Genomic DNA, 8,454 nt, shown 5'->3' with positions numbered 1-8,454 from the left:
CCAAGTAGGTAGAAGAATTTAGCATGTAGTTGCATTCATATAGATAAATTGCATTGTATAAGTCTTACTATTGTCCCTCGCTCTTTTGGTTCTCTTGGGCTTAGCATGAGAACATACTAATGTTTAAGTGTAGGGAGATTGATAAACCACTATTTTACGGTATATTTTGGATTGAATTCAGCAGATTTTGTCAATTATTCTCACACTTATCCATATAAATTGCATGCTTTTAAGTTTCCTTCCTAATTTTGTGCTATAATTGAAAACATACTTCTTTGGCCTTAAAATTGCTAATTTGTAATCTTCTCTTATTACCATTCGATACCGTGATATGTGTGTTAAGTATTTTCAGGTTTTATAGGATAGGAATGGTTTAGAAGATGAAAAGGAACCATGCAAAAGTAGAAGGAACACAAGAATTTGGAGATTTGAAAATCTGGCATCGACGCGCACGCATGGATGACGCGTACGCGTGACCGGTGCAGCAGAAAAATGACGCATATGCGTGGATGAAGCGTGCGCGTGGACCTTCCTTGCAAAGTTCAGATTACACGTACACATGGCCGACGCATACGCGTGACAAGCGTCACGTGCATCAGTTACGAGAAAAAGCTTGGGGCGATTTCTGGGCTATTTTTGGCCCAATTTCAAGCCCGAAAATGAAGATTAGAGGCTGCAGAGTGGATTTGGGATGTCATTCATTCACTTTTCATACATTCACACATTAGGTTTTAGATGTAGGTTTCTAGAGAGAGAGGCTCTCTCTCTCCTCTCTCTAGGTTTTAGGATTTTTAGTCTTATTTCTTCTTAGCTTCAGAATTTTATCTTGCTTTAATTTAGTTTTCTTCTACCTTTTATTGTTCTAGTATCTTAGTTTATCTTCTCTTGTTGATTTCTTTATTTTCCTAATTTAGTTTATGAACTCTTCTTGTTAGATTCAATTTCCTTTTAATGCAATTTGAGGTATTTCATGTTTATTGCTTCTTTCTTTAATTGTTGGTTATTGATTCCTTTCATTTGTTAATCTTAGATTTTACTATTTCTTGTTACTTTTCTATGCTTTTATTTTGTACTTTCTAAGTGTTTGATAAAATGCTTGATAGGATTTTAAAATAGATGTTTATGTTCTTAACTTGGATTAATCAATTAGAGACTCTTGAGTTATCAAAATTCTTTTGTTGATTGGTGATTGAAAATTGCTAGTTGGCTTAGACTTCACTAAATCTAGTCTTTGATTAGGACTTATGAAGTTAAGTTGATTTTGCTCACTTGACTTTCCTTCATTGTTAGAGGTTAACTAAGTGAAAGCAAAAGGTAATTACCATCAGAATTGAGGATGATAATGAGGATAGGAATTCCAATTCTCTTTCCTTGCTAAGAGCTTTCTTAGTTATTACTTTATTTTCTTGTCATTTTACTTTCTTGTCTCTTAATTCAAAAATCCCAAAAATGTTTTTCCATAACCAATAGTAAGTACACTTCCCTGCAATTCCTTTGAAAGACGACCCGACATTTGAATACTTCGATTATTTTATTGGGTTTGCACTCGTAACAAACAATTTAAACGTTGACCGAGGATTGCTTGTTGGGAAATCTTTATCGACAATTTTCCTCCGTCAGTCGCAGCTCCTCACCAAGGATTCCTGAACCTGTCACTGAAAACAGAAGATTTGTAGGAGGGTGAGAACGTCGTCCTTGCATGTTCTTAGTAGGGAAAGTGAATGTCGTGAGAGTAAAAAAATAGAATGCAAATGTTTACTGTATAACCTTAAAATAATTACCTTTAGGATTCTTTAAACTCACTTTAAAGACCTTAGTTAGTTTTCTTTAAATTACATTACTTTAAGCAAATCATAGTCACGTCACTCAGTTTTGAGTTATAATGATAAGTTTTCGGGTATCTTAATCCTTGACATATACAGGAATCAACAAGCACAAGCAGACTCGCAATACAAACACACAAAGCCTTCTCCCACAACAACAACAACAACAAAGCCTTCTCCCACTAGGTGGAGTTGGCTACATGAATCAAATGACGCCATTGAGCTCTGTTATTTATCATGTCTACAGAGAGACCATTTATATGTAGATCTCGTTTGACCACCTCTTTGATGGTCTTCTTAGATCTTCCTCTGCCTTTCACTCCTTATCCATCTTCCATCTCATCCACCCTCCTGACTGGGTGTTCTGTCAGTCTTCTTCTCACATGTCCAAACCACCTGAGATGCGATTCTACCATCTTTTCCACAATGGGTGCTACTCCAACTCTCTCCCTTATATCTTCGTTTCTTATTTTATCCAATCGCGTATGACCACTCATCCATCTCAACATTTTCATCTCTACCACACTTAGCTTATGTTCGTGCTCCCCTTTGGCCGCCCAACACTTCGTACCATAAAGCATAGCCGGTCTTATAGCAGTGTGATAAAATTTAACTTTAAGTTTTAATGACACTTTTTGTCGCATATAAAACTAGATGCACTCTGCCATTTTGACCAACCTGCTCGGATCTTATGATTTACATCCTGTTTAATCTCTCCATTATCCTATATGATGCACGCAAGATACTTAAAACTTTTAACTATTCGTAGGATGTTTTCTCCAATCTTCACCTCTATATTAGGGTTTTCCTTCTCATACTGAACTTACATTCCATATATTCCGTCTTGCTACGGCTTATGCGTAGACCATACACTTCTAGAGCTTCTCTCCATAAGTCCAACTTCTTATTTAGTTATTCCCTTGACTCTCCCATAAGGACGATATCATCGGCAAAAAACATGCATCATGGCACAGGCTCTTGGATGTGCTCTGTGTGTACTTCCAAGACTAATGTGAAACGGTATGGACTTAAAGATGATCCCTGGTGTAATCCTATACCAATGGGAAATTTCTTTATCACACTACCTTGAGTCTTCACACTAGTTGTGGCCCCATCATATATGTCTTTAATTGCACGAATATATGCGATCCTTACTCTCCTCTTTTCTAAAACCTTCCATAAGACCTCCATTGTCATCCTATCGTATGCTTTTTCCAAATCAAAAAACACCATATGTAGATCCTTTTTATTACTACGATACCTCTCCATCATCCTTCTTAACAGGTATATCGTTTCGATGGTGGATCTGCCTCGCATAGATCCAAATTTGGTTCTCTGTTACTTGTGTCTCTTTTCTCAACCTCCGTTCTATCACCCTTTTCCATAACTTCATGGTATGGCTCATGAGCTTGATCCCTCTATAGTTTCCGCAACTTTGTATATCCCCCTTATTCATGTAGATAGGTACCAAGGTGCTCTTTCTCCACTTATCAGGCATCTTCTTTGACCTTAAAATCTCATTAAAAAACTTGGTTAACCAGTTGATGCCTTTTTCTCCAAGGCCCTTTCAAACCTCAATCGGGATATTATTATGTCCTACTGCCCTGTCATTTTTCATCTGCTTTAGAGGCTCTTTTACTTCAAAGTCTCGAATCCTTCAATAATAGTAGAATTTTTTATCTTCTTCCCTTGTGTATAACCGACCAAGGCTCGGAAGAGTCTTATGCCCTTCATTAAATAACTCGTAGAAGTAGCTCTTCCACCTTTCATTAATCTTCTCCTCTTGAGCCAGCACCTCTCCATCCTTATCCTTTATGCACTTAACTTGATTCAAATCTCTCGTTCTTCTTTCACGGCTCTCTGCGATTCTATATATACCTTTTTCTCCTTCTTTTGTGCCCAAAGACTAGTAGAGACTCTCATATGCTCTTGTTCTTTGTCTCTTTCTTAACCGACTTATATTTTTCCCAATTATCTGCATTGTGGCATAATGACTACTCTTTAAAACACTCTCTTTTTATCTTTATCTTTTCTTGTACACTCGTATTTCACTACCAGGACTCCTTGTCTCTTGGTCCTATTCCTTTAGATTCACCAAAACTATCTTTTGCTGTTCTTCTAATAACTTCTGCCATCTCCCTCCATATCTCTTCCGCGCTTCCATTCCAATCCCACTTTGCCTCTTCTCCTACCCGTCTTAGGAAGCTTCTTTGTTCCTCACCTTTTATTTGCCACCACCTCGTCCTTAGGTTCTTCGTATGATGTCTTTTCCTTAACATTTACTCATTGCGAAAATCCATGACGAGAAACACACAAACAATTCACACAAAAATCAAATAGCATAATCATAGAGAAACAAAATGAGTAAACACAACTAAATGCAAATGAGCAAACAATATGATACATGTCTAGTCCTATCGCAAGTAATGAGCTCATTTGTCAGTTTCGACCCGCGCCCAACATAATCCAACTTGCAAGTCGGATAAGGCATTCCAGCGACATAACCTCTGCAAGTTTTCACTTCTTGTAGGCGCTGATTCCTCAAGCTGAAGTATGTCAAACTTGACCTCTGCAAGTACTTGCAGGCGCTGATTCTCCAGCTGAAGTATGTAACCCATGGTCCTAGAAGTCATTCCATATTTACGGGCATCCCCGCACATTCATTCACATATAAAACTCACGGTTTAACATTTTCTCATCAGCACCATAACTATTTACTTTCTGTCACCCTCTTGTGACCTTTTAATCATTTCTTAATCACACGTGCTATGTTCTCTTTTCTCTTTCTTTCTTTTTCTTAACAAATTGAACTCATATCATAACTTAAAACAAAATCTCTTCTTAAAAGATTGAATTTAAAACATTATACTTTTCTTAATAAATCGAATTAAAAACAAGACTCTTTCTATAATAAATCGAAATTCAATAAGATTCTTAAATCAGATTTGCTTTTAAATAACGCTTTAAACAAGACCTTGAAGTTTTATAAAAATTTTGGCATCATTTCCTCTAAAATTCGGATTATGCCACCCTTCAAGGGTCCCTACCAAACCATTCTCAATTCTCAAAAATCACTGATAAATCCAACAAACCATATCCATTATCAAAACATTTATAAATCTGAAAGCTAACCAGGTTCAATATCAAAATCATTTTCAACTCTCTATTCATTACCAATAAATTAAACCAGCGTTTTTTCAAACTCTTTCCAACGGTTTTAAACCCAAGTTTTTCATTACTTTAGAAGTATAAATCAAACTTTTCAATATTAAACCCTTTTCTCAATATGTGTAAATATGTAAACCAAATCTTTTTCCAACATAGAACCACTTCTCAAAATAAGCTTGTAAATCGGATTTCTAGTACAAAGTTCGTTTCTTAATATAAATATATATAAATCAGATTTCTAGAATAAAATTTCTTTTCGTATATCTTTGCTAAAATTCGGACAGAACTCCACCTATAAATTAAACCTCACTAATCTTACGGACTCTCTCTCTCTTTCATAATTTCTCAATTTATCTCGATTCAAACCAGCGCTCAATCCAAAATTAACCAAGTCAAGTATTAAATTAGTCAAGTAAACTATTTCATCCATTCTACGTAACTCAGACCAATATAATATTCTCAATTTGCACATCATTTAACCAAATCATAACATAACATACTCACAGCCGCAACTCCGGCAATTCTTTATCACAACTAGCTAAATATAGAATTTTCCAATATTCTCAAACATTTAAGAAATCAAACACATGTTCATACTAGTTCATCAACTACCAACCAAATTCCCAAGCACACCACCATCATCAAATCACATAACCAATAAAAATCATTATCCTCAAACACAGCCACAAATCAATCTTATCACATTCAATGATATTCGCTATTACCAACAATTCGACTTTTCTCAATTAGCCATACACAACATTTATAAGTTATTTGCAATTACTCAATAAGATCTTTAGGCATTCTTAGTTTAAAAGCTTTCAATTTTAAAACGAACTCCCTACCTCGATGTTGCTATTAAAAGAAATCGGAAGCAGGATTACGGTGAGACAGCTGACTGGACCACTACTAGCCATGCAACAATTTTAGTCAAGATAGTAGCGGCATTGCACCCCAACACAACCGGAACAGCCACAACATTATCTCCCACAACAGTGATCAAGTTTGCAGTGAAACGGGGAATTTGAATCCAATGGAATTGAAAACAGAAATGGCTCTGAAAATTCAAAATAGAGCATTGACTAAAGTTGAATTAAAACAAGAACAAGCACATTAACAAGATATTTGCAGAATAGGGCGTGTAATTGTAGCAGAGATAAGGGAAAAAGGCTAAACCAAAGCAATCGATGTTGAACCTAATTGGAACGGGGATAGGACAGCAGCGGCATCATCCCTTTCTTCTTCTCGCTGGCAGTAGCGGCAGTGATGGCTAGGGTTCGGCGGTGATGGCTCCTCCAACGGCGGCGATGTGGCTCAATGACGGCAAAGCTTCCCTTCCGTTCTCTGGTTCGTGTTTCCCTCATCAACGTGGGACTGATGGCAGTAGCAACCTTCTTCTGGCGGCGGCTCGAGACGGCAGCAGCGATCATGAAGCACGACGGCGTCACGGCTCCACAACGGAACGGCGAGCTCGACGGCGATCGTGGGTTTCGCATAGCAATGACGTGTTTCTTCTCTGGCTCATTCTCGCTCCTCTAGTTCTCCCCCGCGAACTCTCTCTCTCCTCTGACGCTCTTGACGACGACGGCAACGGCAGTTAAGGACCCCAGCTGGCGTCGCCCCTCCTCTCATCGCCTCTTTTCCCGGTCTCTGCTGCTCTCTCGGATCTCTCTCTCGTCCCCCATTTATTCCTTTATGAGTATCATTCAGTTTGTGTGTGGTGTGTATATGGGGAGAGGGGTTGGCGTGGGTTAGTGAGTAGCAGTGAGGAAGGGTGAACGTGGCTCATTAAAGAATGAGCAGGTGGTGGGGGTATACGTGTGTGTTTTAAAAATTAGGGTTAGGATAAGTGAATTAGGAATTAGGATTTAGAAGTGAAAATTTAGGGTTTGAGTAGAATTTTAATTTAAAATAAATTCAATCAATATAATAAATTTTAAAAATATTATTTTATTTTTTAAATTATAAATTATTTTTAATTAAATATTTCTAATTTAAAATTATAGATAAATAAATAAAATTTTTTTAATTCATAATATTAATCAAAATTTTTAATTATTTAATTTAAATTATATATAAAACTCTCTTTTATTTCCAATTACTAAAGCTTTAAATTTTAATTAAGCAAGAAATCAAATCATTAATTTTAATTGATAAAAAATATCTAATTGTAATTGAAATTTATATAAATCCGAATTAATTTAAAACTCGAATTAATTTAAAACTCGAAATCTCATAACTTTTGTTTATTTATTTTTTAGTAAAGGCAGCTTTCTAAAAATAAAACTATATATAAACATAAATAATTCATTATTTATTTTTTAAAAATTTGGGGTCTTACATCCTACCCCACTTATAAAAATTTTCGTCCTCAAAAATTAACATATTGCATAAAACATTACATAATTTCAATATTTTACCTTTTTAAAATACCTTGTAGAAAACGTAAAAAGTCTCATCTCATATAGATACGTATACAGTTTCATATACTTGGGTTTTCATAAGACATAAAGAGGATAGGGTAGAAGTGTGATTGCAATGCAGAAGTTACAAGATAGGCTTGATATTTCAAAGAATTCAAATAAACACACGCAGTTAAGATTGAACGAAAAACGCCTATGAACAAGAAATAGAATTGGGGAATAATTAACTCACTTTTTCAAAAAAAAAAAACATCAAGAAAAACTATTAGTAGCCGATTTTATTAGTTGCTAAAATTGCTTGCTATCTTACCAATTAGCAACCAAATTATTTTGTTAGAAAGTTTTCATAATTACGCATTTAAAATTTTATTAGAAAATCTTCATTCATATATCATGCCCTTCCCCTTACTTTTCTCATATCTCTCTCTATTTCATTCACATCTAAAATTTTATTAGAAAATTTTCATAAACACACGAGTGTAATACTCAATCATTAAATTTTATGGTGTTTTTTAAAACTATGGGGCGGGACAATAGTCACCCGTGTATTGACAATTTGCAGGTGGCTATTGTCCCGTCCCATAGTTTTAAAAAATACCTAAAATCTAATGGTTAAGTATTGCACCAAAATTTTTTCAATAACTAAAACAATAAACGATTTTTTTGTATGTGATGATAGTAATAAAATTCTAATTTACAGTAATCTTGATAGTAATGCAAAGAAATTATGTAGTTTATGTTTGGTGTTTTAGTGTGTCTAATAGAATAGGTAAAAATTAGAAAACTAATAAAAAATGTGTATCATGTATGTTTTATTTCTGTTTTATTTTTACTACTCGTATTGATGTAACAATTATTAAAAAAAATACTTCTTGCAAGTGGCCAATTTTTTTTTCTCTTTTTACAACACAAAAGAAGCTTTTTTTTATTTTTATTTTTTCTTCTTGCAGTCTATACACAATCAAAACATCTTTTTCGAATAAGAGTAAATATTTATTCTTGACCATGAATAATTTAGACACTAACAAAACTGATCATAA

At 34.9% G+C, this 8,454-nt stretch overlaps 1 long non-coding RNA gene across 1 annotated transcript; it reads right to left on the bottom strand.

Moving 5' to 3' along the window:
* Nucleotides 1-1,343: 1,343 nt before the first annotated feature.
* Nucleotides 1,344-6,794, bottom strand: LOC112796117 (uncharacterized). The gene is made up of 3 exons (XR_003199024.3): nucleotides 6,168-6,794; nucleotides 5,837-6,048; nucleotides 1,344-1,655 (listed from the first exon to the last, which is right to left on the bottom strand). It is a non-coding gene; the product is annotated as an uncharacterized lncRNA (long non-coding RNA).
* Nucleotides 6,795-8,454: the final 1,660 nt, after the last annotated feature.

The sequence above is a fragment of the Arachis hypogaea genome, chromosome 4 (assembly GCF_003086295.3).
Source record: "Arachis hypogaea cultivar Tifrunner chromosome 4, arahy.Tifrunner.gnm2.J5K5, whole genome shotgun sequence".
In the NCBI taxonomy this organism is placed as follows: Eukaryota; Viridiplantae; Streptophyta; class Magnoliopsida; order Fabales; family Fabaceae; genus Arachis; species Arachis hypogaea.
Note: the sequence above shows the minus strand (reverse complement) of the source record. Positions and strands in the feature narration are given on the sequence as shown.